General features: G+C 43.6%; 2 long non-coding RNA genes across 2 annotated transcripts in view; one reads left to right on the top strand and one right to left on the bottom strand.

Moving 5' to 3' along the window:
* The window catches only part of LOC126144643 (uncharacterized), a 133,653-nt gene extending 111,392 nt beyond the window's left edge, over positions 1-22,261 (bottom strand). The window contains exon 1 of the long non-coding RNA XR_007529762.1: positions 22,126-22,261. This is a non-coding gene — a long non-coding RNA (uncharacterized LOC126144643). The remainder of the gene's footprint in view (positions 1-22,125) is intronic.
* On the top strand, positions 10,371-11,475 carry LOC126144632 (uncharacterized). The gene is made up of 3 exons (XR_007529761.1): positions 10,371-10,951; positions 11,036-11,229; positions 11,335-11,475. It is a non-coding gene; the product is annotated as an uncharacterized LOC126144632 (long non-coding RNA).
* Positions 22,262-25,192: the final 2,931 nt, after the last annotated feature.

The raw sequence follows: 25,192 nt of genomic DNA on the forward strand, positions 1-25,192 counted from the left end.
ATAGGAGCATAGAAATGACAGCAGCTCTGTACATCATAAGTTTAGTGTGCAGCTTTAGGTGTTTATTCATGAAGAGTCTACGTACGAACCGCCCAAATGCTGCGTGGGCAGCCCCAATTCATTTATCAACAACTTGTTCGCATGGTAGATCGTTTAGACAAGGTGTTTCCATAGTGTGACAAGTCACATGAAACAATGTTATTTCACTTCAGTTCGAAAACTGACACGAGCACGTAGAGGCTCCCGATTTGCTTGCTGTGTAGAGAAATGCAGAAGTGGGCAAACTAGACAACCACGAAATCCATAAACCTCATGTGTACATCTACGATCAGAGTTATGGAACGCAGAAAATAAAATATACAGAGACCAAAACCTGAATGAGGGCATTCTCGTTCTACTGTCTAAGCAGAATATGTGCAATACTGAAACACAATGCTATTATACACAGGTTCTGAAGTCATCTAAACTTTTTGAACCTCCATCACCTGCGTTTCAGGGAGTGAAATTGGCCAACTGTTTCATTAAATTTTTTGTTACTGTTTTGTATGCTTTATTTTTGTCGTCCCATAACTCTGGTCATAGATTTAGCGCATTTATAAAATTAATAGCACTGTACCGGTGCATAATAATAATAATAATAATACCTAAGGTCTGAGAAAGGAAAGAAGAATTAATAATAATAATTTATTTATCGACATAAAAAACCTACATTATGGATAGGTGGACAATTTAAGAAAATTCTTTATAGAACGAGCAGAAACTAGCAAAATACACAAAGCAATCACTCATATAAATACATCGGCTACACAACTGCAATTTCATAACCACTTCTACAACCCTTTAGATCACATAACATCAACAGTTACGAAGAAAGTGAATTGGAAAAAGAAAACACTACATGGCAAGCACCCGTATCATCTAACACAGCCACACATCGATCAAGACGCATCCAACACATGGCTAAGAAAAGGCAATATATACAGTGAGACGGAAGGATTCATGATTGCAATACGGGATCAAACAATAAACACCAGATATTACAGCAAGCATATTATTAAAGATCCCAATTCCACAACAGATAAATGCAGACTTTGCAAACAACAAATAGAAACAGTAGATCAAATCACAAGCGGATGTACAATACTAGCAAATACAGAACACTCCAGAAGAGATGACAATGCAGCAAAAATAATACATCAACAACTTGCCATACAACATAAACTAATAAAACAACACGTTTCCGCATACAAGTATGCACCACAAAATGTACTGGAGAATGATGAATACAAATTATACTGGAACAGAACCATTATAACAGATAAAACAACACCACATAACAAACCTGACATACTCATCAATAAAAAGAAGAAATTAACACAACTAATCGAAATATCAGTACCCAATACAACAAATATACGGAAGAAAACAGGAGAAAAAATTGAAAAATTCATCCAACTGGCTGAGGAAGTCAAGGACGTGTGGCATCAGGATAAAGTTGACATTATACCAATTATACTATCAACTACAGGAGTCATACCACACAATATCCACCAGTACATCAACGCAATACAGCTACATCCAAACGTATATATACAACTACAGAAATCTGCAATTCTTGATACATGTTCAATTACCCGAAAGTTCCTCAATGCAATGTAACATATACCGTAAAGTTAAAAGGAAGTCACGCTTGGTCAAGGACCGCGTCACTTTCCATTTTTAACCAGACATAACGTCTGGAAAGAAATAATAACAATAAAGTATTAACCTAAACATTTTATTGTTATTTCGAATAACTTTAACAAATTCCTTGAGTCCTTCCACCAAAGCGCTGCACTCGCCTTGTACCAAGAGGCATATCGAAGCGAAGGACACTTGAAGGGGTACCTCAAATTTCTCTATGGAGCACAACTAGGCCAAAACTGAAGGGTTACCAGTCTGATTGTAATTGGAATGCAGCCATTCTTACTGGTATTAAACTTACAATTCTCGCACGACTTACTTTTAAACGAGATATTCAAAATAGTGTTTCTGGAAAAGGTAAACGTTCAGTATCTGAAAAAGATTTGAAATAGCTCGCTCACTTAAAAAAGAACGCATACATGAGGCCCGATTTCTCTTTTTCTTGCTAACATTTTTCGTTGTGGTATGCAAATGCAGGTAAGCCGTACCTAGTTCCACTATCTCGCTTTCGTCCATTTCGCGACGAAAGTGTGATGCGTGGAAAAACTCCTGTCCCGAAAATATATTGGCGCAAACCTTGCCTGGAAACAGTGGGAGCAATGCTTTCGTACATGTGGCCGCAATTCTGCCGGAAAATATTTTCTGGCTGTGCTGTCAGCTATGTGCAATTTTTATAGCCCGTGTGAACAAACCTTCAGATGGTATTTACCATGCCTATCGGATAACCCGTAATTAGATTGTAGCATGGACATAATAGCCATAGAAGCTCCCCAGGCTATACTGTCTCGTTTTGGGGCACACCTGGTGGTTGGATAGTGCTACTGCTGTGAACGATATGGACGATCTGACAGATCGGGTTAATGGTGTGACAGGAATCTTTATGTGGCCGGGTTGCTAGCAGCGGAAATATTGTCAAAGCAGTAGTCAGTGCCGTTCCGAAATGGTACATGATTATGCTGCGAGTAATGAAAACTAGGAATGCAAAATTTTCGTGTGTTTAGAGGACATGAAAAAAAAACACTCTTTATATGACAAAAATGTCGCAGGGGCACCATTTACTTACTGGGGGTGCCCTGAAGTTTTGAAGCTAGTGGTGTTCACAGACTGTGTTTATTTTACCGTGTGACGAATATTGTTTTAGAGATGTTGCTGTAAATATCGCCCATTTACATTAATGCCCAACTAACACCTGCACGTTAATAGTTGTCTAGCACACTAAAAACAACTACGTCCTTAATAATGGTTGACACTTCAGCCAAGCGGCCAACTAGTCCTTCTGGAGTGTCTATCAGTGTTCATTTCATTTCCCTCCACCGAAAGAATCCTATAAGAGATCAGCAACATCTATGAAACAGCATCACCCAGTACTTTGAACACCGTCTCTCAACAACACTAGCGTGAAAATTTAACTCCGAAATATTGTGTACGCAATTTTTTTACACCCTGCAGATGGATTTTGGCTCCTATTCGTTTTAACCAGTTTCGCACCATTGCTTATGGGATAAGAGCTTTGTGTACTATTGGTCCCGCGTTCGATTCGAGATTTTGAATAACAAATTATCTTCTATGGCGGCCGAAGACCTTCGCAATAAAGACCGTCTAACTAAAGAGCGGTTAGTCTTAAGAGGCATGTTTAACTTCTGAGCAGATTAATGTAAAAAACGAGAGAGATAAAAAACTGAAGGCAAACTGGACGACCAATTTGATTTCATAAAGAGAACCGGTATCAGAGAAATGTAATTGACAGTGCTCTTGCTAGCAGAATGCAGACTGAAGAAAAATCAGGTTACCTTCTTGGCATGTGTAGACCTATAGAACGCCTTCGACAATTCGCGTTGCAAAGGGCATGGGGCATAGTTGCAGCTTTCCGTCAAGTTTGTTCATCGCGTACGGAACGTCCTTACTAGAACAAGGCACAAGTTACTGGTATAGCTGCTTCACCGATCAGACCTGGTTAACTTGAACCTGGTAGGAGGGGCAGAGTAGTCAAGCAGTAGGAGCATAGAATACACCCAATAGCTTGTACAGGATGAGCAAAACAAAACTTGTTCCGAAAAAAAAAAGATATGCCCCACAATGGAATTAGCTGAATGGAACTGGAAACGGTAGATGTGATGTACCTGTACAGACAAACAACTAAAATTTCAAAAAAATTGGATGGTTTATTCACCAGAAAGAGCTTAAAAAAATGAGCAACTCAATAATGTGTTGGTCCACTTCTGACTTTTGTGCAAGCAGTTTTTCGGCTTGGAATTGATTGATAGAGTTGTTGGATGTCTTCCTGGTGGATATCGTGCCACGTTCTGCCCAGTTGGCGCGTTATACCGTCAAAATCGCGAGCTCATTGGAGGGCCCTGCCCATAATGCCCCAAACGTTCGCAACTGGGGAGAGATCGGGCGACCATGATGTCCAAGGTAGAGTTTGACAAGCACGAAGAGAAGCGGTATAAACCCTAGCCGTGTGCGAGCGGTCACGATCTTGCTGAAATGTAAGCTCAGGAAGGTTTACTGTGTAGGGCAACAAAAGGGGGAGTAGGATGTCGTAAGTCTACCGCTGTGCTAAAAAATTATGTTACATCCACCATGATTTGTAGCTCTTGTACATAATTTCTAGTTTTCGTGAAAAAAGAAAAAAATTGTTTTACTGTAAAGAATATTGATAAAATGTGACAAGTGAATATTATGTATACTCCTACACAGCTTGCGACATATCAGGGACAGTATTGCTCCATTCCTCAAACATTCAGCTCTTTCCTAGCTGCTGGGAATCTAATGTCCAGAAACGGCGATTCGATTCTGGCCCAGCTCTGAGCAGCTACAAATATGACACTGCGCACACGATTGTTTTAAACGCTGACTTGCTCTGAGAATAATCATCTCAGATTCAGAAAGAAAAACGGTCGGATCGGAGGGGGGGGGGGGTATATTTATTTGCTTGGTGAATTGCCTGAGGAGATTAAGGACGTAAAGCAACTACCGAAACTGATGCAATCAATTTCTTCCATATTTTGATACGTTCTAAAAGAGAACAGTACGTCATAGCGTTTTTTGTACGCGCAGTTTTCGTCATGGGCCGGTGTTCCTCGGGCGCGCTGGAAAAGTTCGCAGTAGCAGATGGTATCACCGTCTTTATTTCTGAGCGAAATGCATTTATAATGAGGCGAATAGTTGACGCTCGCGTCAGCCACCGGGCCCGTTCGGGGAAGGCTGGCGAGTGCGCATGTTTAATACATGGGGCGTCTCATGTTTTATGTCAGCACGTGTCCATAAAGAACGCGGTGCCCGCCCGCTGGCGCAAGACAGATCGATAGCTTTCTCCCGCGTCGATCTCCGGCCTTCTGCCGCGCTCGACCACGACTTTTTTCGCCCCGCCTTCCCCCCCTCCTCCCCTCATCGGGCGGCGTGTCCCGCCGTTTTTCTTCCCCTTTCCATTTGTTGCCCCATTTCTCGATTCAGCCGCAGCAGATATATGGCGCTACGACATGTGACGCCACAGCGGGTGCAGGTAGCAGGCAAGCGGCCCACAGGTGCGTGGCGTTTCCTTTTTCCCCCGCCCGTCGATGTATCGACTGCGAATTCAGATCGCCTCCTCGACCATAAATGGCCAGACACGCCAATGATCCGCTGAATTCAGTCGCACTGTTTTGTCGTCGGCCCATATGCGCCTCGTTCGCCTTGTAAACTGGCAGATTTAGAATTCTCGGACGTTGCGGCACGACGGGCATGTGCGCAAAAACCGCACTGCCGATTATGATACCCACACGGTGCACGCGGATGCCCGAAATATCCTTCAGTGTATAAAATTATCCACCGCGGCCATAAGTGTCCCGTGCTGTAGGGTCTCAACAGCCAGACACAGCTCTCACAGATGCTTTAGGACTGACGACATTGCCCTAATGCTTAGTGACAGCACTACTACTTAGCTTAGACAAAGTTTCACAAAAATATTTCATAAATATATATAATTTTGTAAATTTGTAATGCATACTGCATCGATACGCATGCGCCAGCATGCGCTATGTAAATTGTTCCAAAACGCCACGAATAAATACAGAATATTTGTGGGGCTCATACCTCGGGTTCTGTTGGTGACAGAAAGGTAGCATAAAGTGTTTTGGATAGACCTTGGGCCAGGGAACCTACAAAAGGATCGTGTCTCTCCCTAAGTGTCCCACAGCACAGTGTTAAAGTTTGAATTTTACTCACTTCCTCCACCTTAGGCATATGGAGCAAATCGATTGGTTCTTTTTGCATCAGATGTGATGCTTATCGAGGCACCATTCAGTTCAGGAGGGGTTCCTGGGAAAACTCGGAAAACATGATTCTTAGTTACCAAAACCGAGCCGCGGATTCCAAGACAGCTATGCACAGTAAATGACTGCAATTTTTACGATAAATTCCTAAGCTACCGAATTTTAATAACCTTGAAAACTTTCTTGATATCTTTACCCATTTCCGACATACAGAGATCCAAATTTACTCTACTAGTACGCGTACAATACGCATTAAAATCCGATGTGAGGCGAAAACGTAGTTTACAAGGTATCCCAGCAAGGAAAAATACGCTGTAATGTGAGGGTAAACCTGTTTATGAGCCCCAATATTTCTAATTTTCACGTCGTACTCATTTCACGAAACGTATGTGGAGTCAGTAACATAGTCCATCTCTTGTCGTATTGTACGATCGAAGAATTTCGTCAGTAAGCCTCTCCGTGAAACTGAGGGTTCGGTGATGTTCCTTCCTGAGAGCGCCAGCCTTCTTTGGAAATGGAATAATTACGTTGTTCTTGCTGTCTGAAGTGTATCGCGTGTCTCATATATCTTGCGTATCTGAAGAGTACTTCCGTAATGGATGGTTCTCCAAAGGGAGGATCTAATACAGACATCAAAAAAAGTTTTGTATCACCTCGGTTCCGAGAATTCCGGAACTTGTGATGAAAATTGGAATAGAGATCAACATAAACATCATTTCCGCCCTTTTTACTGCTCATGAAAACCACACAGTGCGTGTTGTACCACTATGCAGCGAAACCTTCAGAGAGAGTGGTTCAGATTGCTGTACACAACGATACCTCTAATACCCAGTAGCACGTCCTCTTGCATTGATGCATGCTTGTATTCGTCGTGGCATACTATACACAAGTTCATCAAGGCACTGTTGGCCCAGATTGTTCCACTCCTCAACGGCGATTCGGCGTAGATCCCTCAGAGTGGTTGGTGGGTCACGTCGTCCATAAAGAGCCCTTTTCAATATATCCCAGGCATGTTCGATATGATTCATGTCTGGAGAACATGCTGGCCACTTTAGTCGAGCGATGTCATTATCCTGAAGGAAGTCATTCACAGGATGTGCACGATGGGGACACGAATTGTCGTCCATGAAGACGAATGCCTCGCCAATATGCTGGCGATATGGTTGCACTATCGGTCGAAGGATGGCATTCACATATCGTACAGCCGTTATAGCGCCTTCCATGACCACCAGTGGCGTACGTCGGCCCCACATGGTGCCACACCAAAACAGCAGGGAACATACAACTTGCTGCACTCGCTGGACAGTATGTCTAATTTGTTCAGCCTGACCAGATTGCCTCCAAACACGTCTCCGACGATTGTCTGGTTGAAGGCATATGCGACACTGATCGGTGAAGAGAACGTGATGCAAATCCTGAGTGGTCCATTCGGCGTGTTGTTGGGCCCATCTGTACCGCGCTGCATGGTGTCGTGGTTGCAAAGATGGACTTCGCCATGGACGTCGGGAGTGAAGTTGCGTATCATGCAGCCTATTGTGCACAGTTTGAGTCGTAACACGACGTCCTGTGGTTGCACGAAAAGCATTATTCAACATGGCGGCGTTGCTGTCAGGGTTCCTCCGAGCCATAATCCGTAGGTAGCTGTCATCCACTGCAGTATTAGCCCTTGGGCGGCCTAAGCGAGTCATGTCATCGACAGTTCCTGTCTCTCTGTATCTCCTCCATGTCCGAAGAACATCGCTTTGGTTCACTCCGAGACGCCTGGACACTTGCGGGCGTGATCGAGTCGTGGTATTGATCCTCTAGGCGTGGTTGAACTACAGACAACACGAGCCGTGTGCCCCCTTTGTGGTGGAATGACTGAAACTGATCGGCAGTCGGACCCCATCCGTCTAATAGGTGCTACTCATGCATGGTTGTTTACATCTTTGGGCAGGTTTAGTGACATCTCTGAAGAGTCAAAGGGACTATGTCTGTGATACAATATCCACAGTCAACGTTTATCTTCAGGAGTTCTGGAAATCGGGGTGTTGCTAGGCCTTTTTTATATGTGTATAACGTCGTCTATTGCAGTGGCCTTGTTTCCACTTAGGACTTCGAGTACTCTGTTAAATTCTTCACGCAGTGTCATACCTCCTAACTCATCGTCATTTACTTCTTCTTCCCTTTCTTCAACATTGTCTTCTGGTTTGTTTCGCTTGACTACCCTTTCTACATATCTTCCATCTTTCAACCTTCCATCTTTGCTTGATACAGGTTTGCCATCTGAACGCTTACTGTTCATACAGTCGCACCTATTACCTCTAAAGCCATCTTTAATTTTCTTATATGTAGATGTCATCTTACCGGTAGTCATGCATGGTTCTACAGCCTTGTATTTCTCCTCTACATATTCCTGCTTTATAATTTTGCATTTTCTGCTAAAATCATCTCTTAATTGTCTGTATTCCGTTTCTTCAGCGTCGTTTTCTGTTGTTTTTTTTCAGTTTTCTTCTTTTGCCGCATGTATCGCAGAATTTCTGCCGGGTCTTGTCGTTTTGCCTATTTGATCTACTGCTGCTACTAATACATCTTCAGAAGCTACCTACAGTATTTGTCTTCTGTTGCATTTCTTCCCCTTGCTTCAGTCAATCGTTTCCTTTTGCAGCTTTAAAATTCAGATCATAACCAATCAGTAACGGTCAGAATGTTGTACATTTGCCCCTGGAAATGTTATGCACTCTCTCATGACTCTTAAACGAAGTGTTAAAAATTATTAAGTTGTGTTCTGTACAAAATTTTGCCCCTTTGATTCGTTTCTCTCAGTCTATGTTCTCCTATTATTCTTTCTTCTCTTAGTCATCGTACTACCGACTTGCAGTTCTCCAAAACAATTGCGTTATCGTACGTTTTACTCATCGAAAAATCTTCCAATCTCTTCTGCGCATGCGGAGCTAGTGGACAAATAAGCGTGTGCAACTGCATTGGATGTTGGCATTACTTCTAATAACTGTTGCCACGGTTTCCAGTGATTTATCGTCATAAAGGTAACCGAATAGTAATGAATATCTTCGTATTTTTGTGTGCGATACATTATGTATATTCAATAAAAAAATCTGAATTTTAAAAAAATTATTACGAGAATGGAGTACAGCATTTATTATTTTTCAACGCAATCTCCCTCACGTCCTCTGCCAGCGCTGGACGACTTCCTTAATTCAATATGCAAAAAACTCTTGGGAGCGTGTGCGTAACTACTTATGCACTGCTTCCAGAAATTCCCCAGCTTCAACGAACCTTCTACAGCAAGATCTTCTTCCAGTGGTTGAAAAATATGATAAACTGAAGGTGCCAGATCCGGAGAATACGGTGAGTGAGGAAATCAGACGAACATGCGGCCTCTCTGCACACGTCCATGCGCATTTCTTTAATTTCTAATGTTTTGGAATCAACCTAGCACACACTTTCTTGAACATCAGTACATCAGTACATAATGGACAATATAATGGGCTGATCGACACTAACGTTCATCGTTACTGCAACATCGCTCATTGCAATACGCATGTTTTCCTGAATCTCTCATGAACTCCCATAAAGTTTTTATCCGTGACAACACAGACAGAGCGTCCTGGGCGTGGCGAATCTTCAACCCTTGTTACAAGCCGTTAGAGTTTATCTGTCAACTCGTACCCTTGTGTTCCACTCAGACAACTTTCACCATATTGCACTGCCATCCGACAGTGAATGTCGACTGGTTTCAACACTTCAGTTAACAGAAATCTAATGACACCCCGCTGCTCCACGCCTGTGCAAACCTGCAAGGATGCCGCCGTCTTGTTTCACAAATTCTCAGCATCCCGTTGGCGAGGCAGGCGTGTCATCCCCATCTGATGATAGTCCTAGGGCACTCTCAAAAAATAAGAAAGAAGTACAACACTTTGTCGACGTTTTCTATTTTTTATAAAACTTTTTCCGTTATTTGTTGAATGGGCCTTGTATGTAAGCAACAAGGACGGTCGCATCACACTCCACTTGGTGTTTTTGGAATTTAGTTTCCACTCCTTATAATTGAAGGGCTCGGAGAGATATAGTCATAAGCCACAACTTTCACGAAATTGAGTTTTTCATGTTGCGGCATTCTTAACAATGTCTTCTTCACAATGAGTTGAAAAAGTTCCGTGTTACTGCAACAGATGGCAGACTATGACGGAGTGCAGTTCTATGCTGTGCCATTTGGTGGTAGTTTCAGAAGATACATAGTCACAAGCCACGGCAAAATTGCAGGTGGGTCAGCAACGTCTGAAGCGTCTTCGGGTCTTCAACGAATATTTGACACAGACAGTAGTGGAAGTGAAGAGCTTTACCCTCTTGATCCTGACAGTGATGAATCTTGGCATCCATTCACCAGCAGTTCCAGCTCAGATGATGTTTCGGTAAGGAAATAAAACGGTTAATTTCTGGTGATTAATTTTCTGTGGCTTGTGACTTTGTTTCTCTCAACATTGGCAACGCATTTGACAGCCATCTTGTGTGTTAATGATGAAACTTGATGGGCACATTTATATTACTGCTTAATGGTGCAATAATGTAGTTTCAAAGGCAAAAGATGTGTAAAAAATATTTTCTCATTAATGTGATTTTAGCGAAATTTAATGTTTTGTGTGGCTTATGACTATATCTCACGCAAATTCTTAGACCATTTTGCTCTTCATATTATACCTTGAAATAAGTAGAATAAATGAAGAATCACCCGAAGAATCAAAGCCTTCACGGAAAAGAAAGCGAAATATTGATCAGTGGAAGAAAAATAAAGCAGAACGTCGACGAAATGCTGGTCAGCAGTAAAAGTCTTTAAAAACCCACAAGACTGTTCAGGCTGCTACTATAGGAAGTCCCTGTACTTGTTCAAATAAATGCTTCACAAAACTGCTTGCAGAGGAAGAAAACATTTTTCATTCATTTTGGGACAAAAGAAACTTTAATGCCCCGAATACTTACCTGATGAGCTGTATGAAAATGGAACCGAAAAAGCGGAGGTTTGTTCACTATTTGAATACAAATGGTTTAATATTTTGTACATTTATTTCATTTTGTTATATTCGTCATAATTTCTTTCAAAGCTATCCAAAAAAGACTTCCAAGAAAATATCATCCAGGGATGTTACATTTTCTTATAATGTGGGGGTATGCGGAATAGAAGTCATGATCTGCAAGGAAGCTTTCCTAAGGGTTCATGGCTTACATGCACGAAAAGTGAGGAATTTGCAACATCAAATGAAGCAGGGATTTGCAGTGCCAAAAGAAGATGGGAGAGGTTTATATGTTACTCTGTGCTATAAGTTAGGAATGTACTCAAACTGAGTACTATACAAATATTTCTATTAGGAAGAGGATATAAGCTTATCTTTTTTTCTTTCAGGAGAACATGGAAACTACCCATATAAATTTCAAGACGAAGCTGTACAAAGTGTTAGAGAACTTCTCAACGCCATACCGAAATATAACAGTCATTACAGTAGGCAACAGAACCCCAATAAAGTGTATTTGTATTGTGATCTCACAATTGCTTCCTTTTTTCTAGATAAATACTCACAATACCGCAAAGAAAAGCAGGTTCCTGCAGTATCTGAAAGTAAATTCAGAGAAATTTTCGTATCTGAATTTAACGTAGGCTTCAAACTACCAAAAAGTGACACCTGTTCAAAATGTGATGGATTTCTAATTGCAATAAATAACCCAGAATTATATGCAGAAGAAGTCACAGAAAAGAAACAACAATATGAACTGCATCTCAAAAAGGCTGACAGAGGACAAAATATGATTGCTTCTTTAACTGCTCTGGCTAAAGAAAATTCGAAAGAGCATCATGTGATAGCAATGGACATGCAGCAAACATCCCCCACACATAAACTAACAGTACGTCCAGCATTTTACAAGAGGAAAATACGGGCATACAACTATGGTATCCACGACTGTGGATCAAATAAGGATTATATGTTTCCGTGGAGCGAGGAAGATGGAGGACGGGGTTCAGATGAGGTTGGGAGCTGCTTACTGAAGTACTTGGAGATAACTAATCCCCAGACAAAACATCTCCACATAATCATAGACAACTGCAAGGGTCAGACGAAGAACTGGACTATTATTGCTTTGGAAAGGTCCCTTGTTGCTACCAAAAGATTTGATTCTGTCCAGCATTACTTCCCTGTGGTAGGTCACACCATGCTACCTTGCGATCGTGATTTTGGTTGCATTGAACGGTATGCAAGAAAAAGACGTCCAATAGTGTACACTCCAGATGAATGGGCAGAAGTAATAAAATCTGCGAGTCCAAAACATTTCATTGTAACTATAATGGAAAGAGAAGACTTCAGAAGTTTGAAAAGCCTGAAGACATTGACCACAAAACGTACAGAATCCACGTCTAGAAATCCCCACCATTTCAGTGAAGCTACTCAATTTAAGTTTGAGTCTGAAGATCCCTTCAAGCTAAGTGTAAAGCACTCTTATTCAGACATAGGAGCTTTCATGTCAGTGGATATTCGTGTCAAAAAGAAAGGAAGGCTAGTTGAACCAAATGCATATCAGCTGCCAATAAAGTACAGAAAGCCAATACCAATTAACCAGAAAAAAACTGATGATGTACTGTCTCTTATGCCATACATACCTGCAGCAAATCAAGATTTCTTTCGGTCATGTACTGGAAATAACGTGTACAATAATGAGGTAGAGGAACTTCCTTGATGTAACTGTATACATGAAAAAGTAATTTATACATCTCAGATACCTGATATGTATATATTAATGTGTAAAAATTATATATTCTGCTTGCTGTGTAAGAGTAGTTAAAATAAATCCTTACAAATTCATACATTATGTTTTAAACAATTTTTTGGGAGATATAGTCATAAGCCACTGTTGACTAATTCTTAATTAGAATAATTCTAAAATTAATATCTTACAGCATGCAGAGAGTTGACTATTTAACAACATGCTTCGCAAGTATTAAGCAAGTGTTTGCAATAGAAATAAGGTTTCTATTTTGTATTAAACATTTTCAGACCTCTATGTAATTTTAAACTCGCTGTATCTCAAAACTAGTTCGATGTGGCTTATGACTATATCTCTCCTACCCCTTCAATTGTATTGTATTGTATTGAACTGGGGTCCTAGAAACGACGGAGTGGCTTCGTCCACGCCGTAGCCCTCAGTGGTTCACAACCCCACAACGACTACAGCAGTCCACTCACCGCACCGTCGCCCACACCGAACCCAACGTTATTGTGCAGTTTGGCCCCTAGTGGACCTCCCCGCCGGGAACGTCTCACACCAGACGAGTGTAAGCCCAAATGTTTGGGTGGTAGAGTAATTATGGTGTACGCATACGTGGAGACAATGTTTGCGCAGCAAGCGCAGACATGGGTAACTGAGGCGGAATAAGGGGAACCAGCCCGCATTTGCCGAGGCAGACGGAAAACCGCATTAAAAACCATCCACAGACAGGCCGCCACACCGGACCTCGACACTAATCGACCAGGCGGATTCGTGCCAGGGACCGGCACGCTTTCCAGCTCGGAAAGTAGTGCGTTAGACCGCACGGCTAACCGGGCGGGCACTCAGTATAATACTTAGTTTTACTTATTCTTATCTAAATTTATCTTTCGGCTACACAGACATGTAGCCCCCCCCATGCACACTCGTACATGAAGTAACATACAAAAATTGTCGCTATGTCTCTACACTACTGGCCATTAAAATTGTACTCCACGAAGATGACGTGCTACAGACGCGAAATGTAACCGATAGGAAGATATGCAAATGATTAGCTTTTCGAAGCATTCACACAAGGTTGACGCCGGTGGCGACACCTACAATGTGCTGACATGTGGAAAGTTTACAACCGATTTCTCATACACAAACAGCACTTGACCGGAGTTGCCTGGTGAAACGTTGTTGTGATGCCTCGTGTAAGGAGGAGAAATGCGTACCATCACGTTTGCGACTTTGATAAAGATCGGATTGTAGCCTACCGCGATTGCGGTTTATGGTATCGCGACATTGCTGCCCGCTTTAGTCGAGATCCAATGACTGTTGGCAAAATATGCAATCGGTGGGTTCAGGAGGGTAATACGGAACGCCGTGCTGGATCGAAACAGCTTCGTATCACTAGCAGACGAGATGACAGGCACCTTATCCGCACGGCTGTAACGGATCGTGCAGCCACGTCTCGATCCCTGAGTCCACAGATGGAGACGTTTGCAAGACCACAACCATCTGCACGAACAGTTTGACGACGATTGCAGCTACATGGACTATCAGATCGGAGACCATGGCTGCGGTTACCCTTGACGCTGCATCACAGACAGGAGCGCCTGCGATGGTGTACTCAACGACGAACCTGGGCGCACGAATGGCAAAACGTCATTTTTTCGGATGAATCCAGGTTCTGTTTACAGCATCATGATGGACGCATCCGTGTTTGGCGACATCGCGGTGAACGCACGTTGGAAGCATGTATTCGTCATCGCCATACTGGCGTGATGGTATAGGGTGCCACTGTTTACATGTCTCGGTCATTTCTTGTTCACATTGACGGCACTTTGAACAGTGGACGTTACATTTCAGATGTTTACGAGCCGTCGCTCTACTGGATCTACCCTTCAGTCGATCCCTGCGAAACCCTACATTTCAGCAGGATAATGCACGACCGCATGTTGCAGGTCGTGTACGGGCGTTTCTGGACACAGAAAATGTTTGACTGCTGCCCTGGCGAGCACATTCTCCATATCTCTCACCAATTGAAAACGTCTGGTCAATGGTGGCCGAGCAACTGGCTCGTCACAATACGCCAGTCACTACTCTTGATGAACTGTGGTATCGTGTCGGAGGTGCATGGGCAGCTGTACCTGCACACGCCATCCAAGCTCTGTTTGACTCAATGTCCAGGCGTATCAAGGCCGTTATTACGGCCAGAGGTGGTTCTTCTGTGTACTGATTTCTCAGGATATGTGCACCCAAATTGCGTGAAAATGTAATCACATGTCAGTTGTAGTACAATATATTTGTCCAATGAATACCCGTTTATCATCTGCATTTCTTCTTGTTGTAGCAATTTTAATGACCAGTAGTGTAGATTACTCTTAATGTACTGTAAAGATTGCAGTTCGTTTTTAGCTGCCTTTTGTTCTTAGCTGACACTCCATTTCATATTCCACTCAAGACGTATTCAGTACAAAATATATCTAGTGCTGTATGGTGGGCACCACTCCGATTGCATCCTGATACTCACCCAGTCGGAATCTTCCCTTCACAGCATGTGGAATAGACTGCAATGCGGTGGAACGCAGACATCCATCGCAAAAAGCCGCGGAGAGGGAGTCCGGAAAGGGCAAGATCGCTAGCGCAACAAAGAAGACGTTTTTCCCGACTGCGCCGCCATCGGTAACCGTAGCGCACGCGGGCCCTTCGGCAGGTCCTGACGACTCAATCGGCAACGTCCGGAGCGCAGTACGAGTCCCGGCCGAAGTGAGGGGGTTTTGTCGCGCGGAACCAGACCGCCCTGGGAAAGCACCTGTTCTTACGTCAGCCCTGAAGGGGGATTTATATCTAACATGGCATAATAGGGGCACTGCGAATAGGAACAGAGTCAGAGTATGTAAGAACACAAGTCGCTTGATGCAATATACAAGTGCACTGCTAGCCGGAGCTAGGCGACCAGCATTCGAAAGTTCGTGTGGTAAACTAGCCCCTTGTTTGTCCTGATATCGCAATTCCGTCCTTAGTTCAAATACAGCTATAGCTAAGCTGCACGAGCCTCGCTCCACTGTGTGGCGTATCGTTCTCCATGTACCGCTGTCACCGCCTCACCCCTCCCACGCCCCTCGCCACATGCTGTCTATCTTGCTTTACAACAGCGCGCGGAAGACAAACTGTCCGTAAGTCTCCGTATGATAACCAGTTGCTGATTTTATCTTATTGGTCTTCCCACGAGGTGTATAGGGGAGGGGTGTAAGCGCAAATATTTCAATTCGTGATTAAGGACGCTCTACTCCAAAACTTTACACCAGTATTAACGTCATATGCAGATTAATAACTATAGCCATTCCAAATCGTACGTTCTAGGTTGGTTAGTACCTCCAAGTACCCGTGGCAACAGCAAACCAGTAATACATTACTGGCCATTAAAATTGCTACACCAAGAAGAAATGCAGATGATAAACGGGTATTCATATATTATACTAGAACTGACATGTGATTACATTTTCACGCAATTTGGGTGCATAGATCCTGAGAAATCAGTACCCAGAACAACCACCTCTGGCCGTAATAACGGACTTGATACGCCTGGGCATTGAGTCAAAGAGAGCTTGGATGGCGTGTACAGGTACAGCTGCCCGTGCAGCTCCAACACGATACCACACATCATCAAGTGCTCGGCCACCACTGACCAGACGTTTTCAATTGGTGAGAGATCTGGAGAATGTGCTGGCCAGGGCAGCAGTCGAACATTTTCTGTATCCAGAAAGGCACGTACAGGACTTGCAACATCCGGTCGTGCATTATCCTGCTGAAATGTATGGTTTCGCAGGGATCGAATGAAGGGTAGAGCCACGGGTAGTAACACATCTGAAATGTAGCGTCCACTGTTCAAAGTGCCGTCAATGCGAACAAGAGGTGACCGAGACGTGTAACCAATGGCACCCCATACCATCACGCCGGGTGATACGCCAGTATGGCGATGACGAATACACGCTTCCAATGTGCGTTCACCGCGGTGTCGCCAAACACTGATGTGACCATCATGATGCTGTAAAAACGAACCTCGATTCATCCGAAAAAATGACGTTTTGCCATTCGTGCACCCAGGTTCGTCGTTGAGTGCAGCACCGCAGGCGCTCCTGTCTGTGATGCAGCCGATATGATAGTCCATGCTGCTGCAAACGTCGTCGAACTGTTCGTGCAGATGGTTGTTGTCTTGCAAATGTCCCCATCTGTTACACAGGGATCGAGACGTGGCTGCACGATCCGTTACAACCATGCGTATAAGATGCCTGTCATCTCGACTGCTACTGATACGAGGCCGCTGGGATCCAGCACGGCGTTCCGTATTACCCTCCTGAACCCACCGATTCCATATTCTGCTAACAGTCATTGGATCTCGACCAATGCGAGGAGCAATGTCGCGATACGATAAACCGCAATCGCGATAGGCTACAATCCGACCTTTATCAAAGTCGGAAACGTGATGGTGCGCATTTCACCTCCTTACACGAGGCATCACAACAACGTCTCACCAGGCAACGCCGGTCAACTGCTGTTTGTGTGTGAGAAATCGGTTGGAAACTTTCCTCATGTCAGCACGTTGTAGGTGTCGCCACCGGCGCCAACCTTGTGTGAATGCTCTGAAAAGCTAATCATTTGCATATCACAGCATCTTCTTCCTGTCGGTTAAATTTCGCGTCTGTAGCACGTCATCTTCGTGGAGTAGCAATTTCAATGGCCAGTAGAGTACTTATTTTTGCCTGAGCAACAGGTCAGGTGCTGAAGTGTGGACGCGTGGGCGCAAAACGGTGAGTCTATACTGGTAAGCGTAGTCCACTTTGTGGTGCAGTACTACCATGCAGAATACATCAGGCCGTAAAGTTAGTTAAAAGATTGTTCGAAGTGGAGAAAAAACACGCTGATATGAGTACATATTAAGATACGACATACAAACATATCTGCGCTCATACCTGTTGCATCTGTACACAGCGTGAGTCAAAAAAACGTTACAAACTGGCATGGCACATCAGGCATACAACAACGATCGGTAATCACATAGCAACTGGGCTGTAATGGCCATCCGGGCCTGTAGTGGCCTTGCCCAGCTACAAATTGACACCCACTACAGGATATGCTCAAAGGTTTATCCAGATACATTGAGACACCCCTCGACGCTGCATGTAACGGCGCACCCTCTCAAAGATACCTGGTATACCTCGGAGACAACCTGTTGCGGCAACAATCCTGCCAACTAGGTTCTCCGGCGATCTAACACGTGTTTCATACAGAATGCCCACAGATACCCCCACAGGAAAAAAATCGATTGGGGACACATCGGGTAATCGTGGTGACCATGCGACTGCCCCAACGCGACCAATCCAGTGGCCGGGAAAGATTGTCTACAGATGTGCCCTCACCTGTCTGTTGAAATGCACTGCAGCTGCGTCCTGATGAAATCGAATGCCGCGACAAATAGGCATGGGAATGTAACTCAGCACCTTCGGCAGAACCTCTCGCAACGTGCGACCATCAAGTCAGACCGGGAGAATGTGCAGCCCAATTAAACAATCTCCAACAATGTCAGCCACACGCGACCTTAGCGCCCTCTTGTGGCACTTGCGATCTCCGGTTCCTATGTGATTACTGATTCTTCTTTTATGCCTTGTGCCATGTCAGTTTGGAAACCTTTTCTTGAGTCACCCTGTGTAGGAGATGTAATATTTTTGAATAAATGCTTCACAGAGCTCTTACAGAGCTCAAATTTGTATTCCATCTCAGGCTTTCGACGACTTTATCCGTCGTCATCGTTGAAACATTTCAGCAGGCCTTTAGTAATTAAGCGATCATGCAAACGTTACGAAGTCACGGAATTTCCATATGCTACCAGAGATTATGTCGATGTCAGTGACAGGAGATGCTGATTTCGGTGGATGGTGGATGACTCAGCTGATTTCTCTGTTGCCGTTCAGCATCAAGTGCTCGTTTCCACGCACCACTAAGTTTGCAGCTACTGTCTCAGTTAAATTTGCTACAGATCCTGATCTCAACGGCTTTTTTGATGACTAGATCAAAATAGGTTCGATGAATGAGATAATAATAATTTCGTTTCGTCAAAGGTATAATCGTATGTTCGTTTTTGAGGCTGTGTTCGGCAACAGCCGATTTGTCGAAATTGCGATATTTCACGCGACGTCAGTGTCCTGCGCAGCGTAATGAAATCTTATTGACTGATTAATAGACTTCTCCTACAATCACGAGGTATTTTATAAATTCCAGGAACACAGGCACGAAGGCCGTCTACTACCGGACACAGCAGCTTTTTAATTTTGTTGTGAGGTCAGAAATGGATTGAATATCTTGTCTGCCCAGGACTCTGCTTGTGTTATTTGTTGTACCTCACAAGAAACGAAGGAATACTACAAGCTGATCACCTTCTGAGTATTGAATATCTCTGTGTTTTTGTTTATTTAGATGGCAAACGTAAGGAGGCAGTCATCTTTGAAAATATCAAAAAATTCATTTATTTATTTTTTTGGCTTAAAATATACTCTGAGATGTCTGCTTTAGTGTAGTGTTCATCCCAAATAGGCCAGAAATACCGACATCGAGTTGCAAAGTGATTTGTGAAATGGTGTCACCAAACCCCATTCACAACGGAAAAAAATAATTTAAACGACGACCTCACAGGCATTACGGAAATTATAAACGCGGTCAAACTTCTGCACAAAAGCGGAAGAAATGCGGATAGAGCAAGGAGAGCAGCGGATGACAGAAACTTCCAATGAGACCCCCAGGACCACCATTGCCATGAAGAAGATGGAGGAGGACCTCCTTTTGCATCTGGGAGGATTGATGTATGGTACAGGGATCACTGTGTCGAGTGACAAATGCGTAACCCAAAACTTCGACAGCGTTTTCTCGATATCGTATTTTTCATATTGGCTGGAAACATAAGTTGAGGACGATACATAAGATTTTGATCGGAATTTTATGCCGGAATTATAAACTGAATTCAGCGTCAACAACGCTTTAAGCCATTTCGTGATATCTTCAAAAGGCTATTTTCGGTGCACATTTTTGCCTCTATTTTGTGGGCGAAGGGAATTACATTTATTATAACAGGCCACCATTTTGTTATAGCTTAATATTTTGCAATTATCCTATGTACGCCGATGGAAAATACATTAAAAATGACTTAAATGACTTACAGAAGCCGGCCGGAGTGGCCGAGCGGTTCTAGGCGCTACAGTCTGGAACCGCGCGACCGCTACGGTCGCAGGTTCGAATCCTGCCTCAGGCATGGATGTGTGTGACGACCTTAGGTTAGTTAGGTTTAAGTAGTTCTTATTTCTGGGGGACTGATGACCTCAGAAGTTAAGTCCCATAGTGCACAGAGCCATTTGAACCATTTTTTTTGAACTTACAGAAATTTATTTTGTCACAGATCCAATAGGAGAGATTTGGGAATTCCCGTCGAGGACAAGTGTTCCGGCTACAAGGGATCATTCTATCTGATGCATCGGTTTCGAGGAGTGTACGATGTGGACACAAAAATGATTTGTTAAAGAAAAAAGTGTAAGGAATAAAACTATCAGTTTTAGCATTACCTTTGATTTTACTTGAGAAAAAAGTTACGAAAATCACCTATTTTTCATGTGCTGAAAGACGGCTTCCCCCTTAATACCTGGACCGATATAGCCGTTCTTCCGAAATACGTTTCTTAGTTATCTGATCTCAGAATCCAGGTATTCCTTGTCACAGATAGTTTTAGATCTTTGAATCAGCCTATTTAAAACTGCTTTCTTTTGGTCTGGATGGTGAAAGCTTTGTGCAATGAAATATAGGTCCGTGCACTTGACTGGCTTCTTGAAACACATCATATGATTATAACATCGAAAAAATACGGTTTGTTTGCAAGTAAATGTCCACAGCGGTGGTAAAAATTGAAACCTCCACACCGCAATACCGCAGCATACTCACACAGGAGCAGAAAATTTTGATTTGATGGGGAACGAGGCTGGAACAGTCCATTCTGAGTTGGTGGAACGCACAGACTTATGACGTAGTGGCTAGGTGACACAAATACTTCCAGTGTACTCAGTCATGTCTGAAGGACGAAAGAAGTGGCACACCATCTTTCTACGAAGAACCAGAAATTGGAACAGAACTGGAGTTCCTGTAGCTCGACGAGCAGCGTGTCATAGTCGAAGAAATAATGCAAAACGTGAAAAATCAGTCATAGATACGTTTTCAAAAGCCTGCACTACGTTCTGTATGTGATGTAGGCCGCCTCACCAGTTCCTGCAGAAAACTGCCAATTCTTTCCATTAAAAACAACGACGTAGGAGACCGGTTTCCATCGGAGATTATGGTTAATGATCTAAATTCGTTTCACTTCATCCATCCTTGCTGGGAGGGACGATAGGACTACAGCCGACATATGTACCAAGCATAAAAATAAACCAACAGGTGTATTTTTATCTTTGATTTATTGCGAAGGCAATCAGTTTCGCCATTCCCTTATATCATCATCAGGCCCTCTGTGGTAGCATAGTGGCTACACATATTTAATCTGGCAATATGAACGCACTCACCATGATACCATAGAGAGCCTGATGATGGCATAATGGAATGTCGAAACTGATTCCTCTGATATAAATCAGAGATGAAAATACAGCTGTTGGTTATTTATTGCTGATTGTATCTAATCTCGTTGTGGACAGAATAAGACTTCATGACTGATGCAGTATTATACCCGGTCCGTCCTTCCTACAGGCCCTCCCCCCTCCACCACCCCAAATTGAGTTCAACGCACAAAGTGTTTGCGCTTAACATTGACTTCAGTGCCGGTTATGTCGTCAAAGCGCTGGGCCTTCATGTGAGTATCTGTATCTCGTCGTTTTGTTGTATGTTCCTATCGATGACACTTTGTCCCGTCGCCCGTGATATATTTTTCGAGAAGCGAATGCTTTTGGAATTTCAGTCAAGCAGTGGCAGACGTCCACGTGTCGATGTCTTCCGTTCTGGAGTCAAGGTGTGCGAGACAAATTTGCAGACACTTTTCTCACACTACGCCCACACATCCCCTACTTAGTACTGCCTGCAGATAACGGACAGGTTGAATGCCAATTTGTTGTTGACAGTTGTTAGTTGAAGCTGCCAACGTAGTTACTGCATTAACGCATCTTGTACACCTGTAGTAAACTAGGTCACAGAACATTTTGAATGGACAGTCACAGACCTCAAATCATAACCCTTAATGAATATAATTGATATTTTGAAATCGTTTTCGTTTTGGCGTCAGGTATTTTGGTTTCTTTTGACTGTCTACGAGATTCAATTTTATTTTCGTATATTATTTGAAACTGCGTTAACTTATGCTGCATACATGTCTGCGTGTAGCGCAGCGCCCTCTGCGAGTCTCGCGCGACTGCTTGTCGGTACTCACGAGGCGGCCGGCCTGGTTGTTGTGGAGGTTGATCCGCGACTGCAGGTCGCCCGCGCGCTCCCTCACGTCGAGGAAGAGCCGCGAGAAGCGGACGCCGAAGTCGATGTTGTGCGAGCAGCCGCCCCACTGCCACTGGCTGGTGGCCGCGCCGCCCAGCCGCCCCCGGCCGCCGCCGCCGCCGCCTCCGCCGCCGCCGCCGCCGCCCCCGCGCCGCCTCCCGCCTCGGCGCCGGCCGCCCGGCGCGGCGCATGCGCACTCGAGCAGGCGTCCCAGGCTGCAGGCACGCGCCACCGCGTGCGCCACCCCGGCCGCCGAGATGGCGTACGCGAACGCCGACTCGCGGTACCCTGCAACAGGTGCGCCCAGACTCCGTACTCGTTACTGCGCGCTTGGCAAGCAGGCGGCTTCATTTTGTCCATAAAAGTATTGTTTTTGAAATTCCGTTTCTTGAGTGAGTGTACCATGCAGGCTGTGTACAAACCATCTTTCACCTGCATGAGTCTAATATCGCCTATACACGACACCAGAGGTATTCATATCGTAGACAGTGTACACATTTACTCTTCAGCCCTTCAGCTGTTTTATCTCACTGTTACGAAAATGCTGCGTTTTTTTCCGAGCCTACTTCCCACTCCGATACTATGTCCTAATCCAACTAAGCGAAGGGGTAGCCCAAGAGGGGAAGAAACCAGTTATAAAACGGGAAGGTGAAGAGAGGGGAGTATTGCCAGAGTTACACCCAGGCAAGAAGTTGGAATATTTCAATGATTATAATAAACAAAATAAAAGTTTTCGCGTACCTCGGTAAGTAATGCTGCTCAAAACAAAAAACAAACCACTAGAAATCGGAAGCAAGAGGAGATAGCGCAGTGTTTCAAGTTATTACGTTCTAGAAGTGGTTATATTTCCATAGAGGAACCTGTCATCATGGACTCAGGAAGTCTCAGATGGTCTCCACATGGAAGCGAAAACAGTGGCCGCTACTAAAAAAAGAAAAAAAATCGCACGATTGTAGAGGACTGGAACGAGAGGGACGCATTTCCAATTTCAATTGGAGCCATAAACTTTGAAATGAAGCCACTGCTGGGTGAAAGAAATACATTTGGTCTTCATGTCTCAACAGCTTACTTCAATTCATGGCTCTGTAACTAATCAATTTGGTGTAAATATGTCATATACTAAGAGTGGCTATAAAATGACGAGGCTATTGCTGTAAAACATTTTATTTCAGAAACATACACATTTAGTTATTGTCATCCTCAGTATACTCCCCTCCTCTATCCATACATCGCTCCAAGCGAATTTCTATTGGTGGGAACAGTACTGGAAGTCTTCCTCTGCGAATTCCTTCATGAAGCGTGCCGCTTTTATTTCAGTGCTTCAACGGACTGAAATCTTGTTCTTTTAATGGAGATTGACCTTGGGGAAAAGATAAAGGTGACACGGTGCTAGGTCAGGAGAATAAGGTACATGGTCTAACTCTGGGATGCTTTACTTAGCTAGAAACCTCTTGACGGACAGGGTGGTATGCTAGTGCGTTGTCCTGATGCGAAATCCATGACTTCTTTTTCCACAATTTAGGTCGCTTTTCCTTATTTTCTCACAGAGTTGAGCAAGAAACTCAAGGTAGTAATGTTGATTAATAGTCTGACCTTCTGGAACACAGTGAAAAAACACAATGTCATGAATACCGAAAAAAAACCGATCATCATCGTTTTGAATCTTGAGTTGCTCATTCGAGACTTTTTCGCTGTTTGTAAAGTTAGGTCGACGGGTGATTAGTTTCTGGATAATAAGTGAAAAACCAAGATTCGTTACGTGGCGTCACTATGTCCAAGAAATTAGTATCATTTTCAATGGTTTTGAAAGTGCCAGTACAAACATTTCAAGAACTTCTTTTTGTTCGATCGTGAGAATTTTCGACACCGGTTTCTCAGACACTTACCGCATGTTAAATTGGTTATGTAAAATTTGGCTTACGTGTTCTTTGTCAATTCATGCAATTTCAGCAATAGATCGAAAATCAACCGTTGGTCACATAGAATCAGATCACTTGCTTTTCCGATATTTTCATCCATTTTTCAAGCTGAAGGGCGTCCCGGGCGTGAGTCATTTTGGGAACGCTTGAACCAGTCAAAAACTGACGTACGTGATAAACAGTCTTCGAAATACACGCCTTTTAGTAAAAGATATATTTCAGTAGCGGTTTTCCCAAGTTTCATGTGGATCTTCACGAAAATTGGCTGCCCTGTTATGACACTTTTCATTCTTCCGGGAAATCGCAATAATACCTTTTACACAAATGAAGGCCACGGTCACATCTGATTTGTCTACAGATACCAGAGATGCCGCATTCGACTAAGAAGACTTCACGCTTCACAGCTATTGGTCGTTCATCTTTGGCGCATGCGTGTTTACTCTGTGTCGGCATCGGTCCCGTTACTACACAGCCACATCTCATATACGAGAATAGATATGAACACTAAAAGGCTTTTGTATTCAAACAAATGTTACATATAATTACAAACGACGTACGATAGCTAATCCAACGGCAATAATGAGTTTTTTAAACGTCATTAAGAAATAAGAGTGGCAGGATGTTTATAGTACCGATAACATAATGATAAATATAGTGATTTCCTTAGAAAATTTCTCATGCTCTTTGAGAGATACTTTCCATTAGAACATTCTAAACACGTTACCAGCAGTAAAAGGCAGCCTGGGTGGTTGCCTATTGGGATAAGGATATCATGTAGAACAAAGCAGGCATTATATCAAAATGTTAGAAGTAGTCACAATCAAGCTACAGTAGCCCATTACAGCAGGCCTCTGAGGGCGAGCGGTTCTAGGCACTTCAGTCTGGAGCCGCGCGACCGCTACGGTCGCAGGTTCGAATCCTGCCTCGGGTTTGGATGTGTGTGATGTCCTTAGGTTAGTTAGGTTTAAGTAGTTCTAAGTTCTAGAGGACTGATGACCTCAGATGTTAAGTCCCATACTGCTCAGAGCCATTTGAACCATTTGATTTAGCACGTTACAAACAGTATAATAAGGTGCTTCAAAATGTTAT

This window comes from Schistocerca cancellata, chromosome 2, assembly GCF_023864275.1.
Source record: "Schistocerca cancellata isolate TAMUIC-IGC-003103 chromosome 2, iqSchCanc2.1, whole genome shotgun sequence".
Lineage (NCBI taxonomy): Eukaryota > Metazoa > Arthropoda > Insecta > Orthoptera > Acrididae > Schistocerca > Schistocerca cancellata.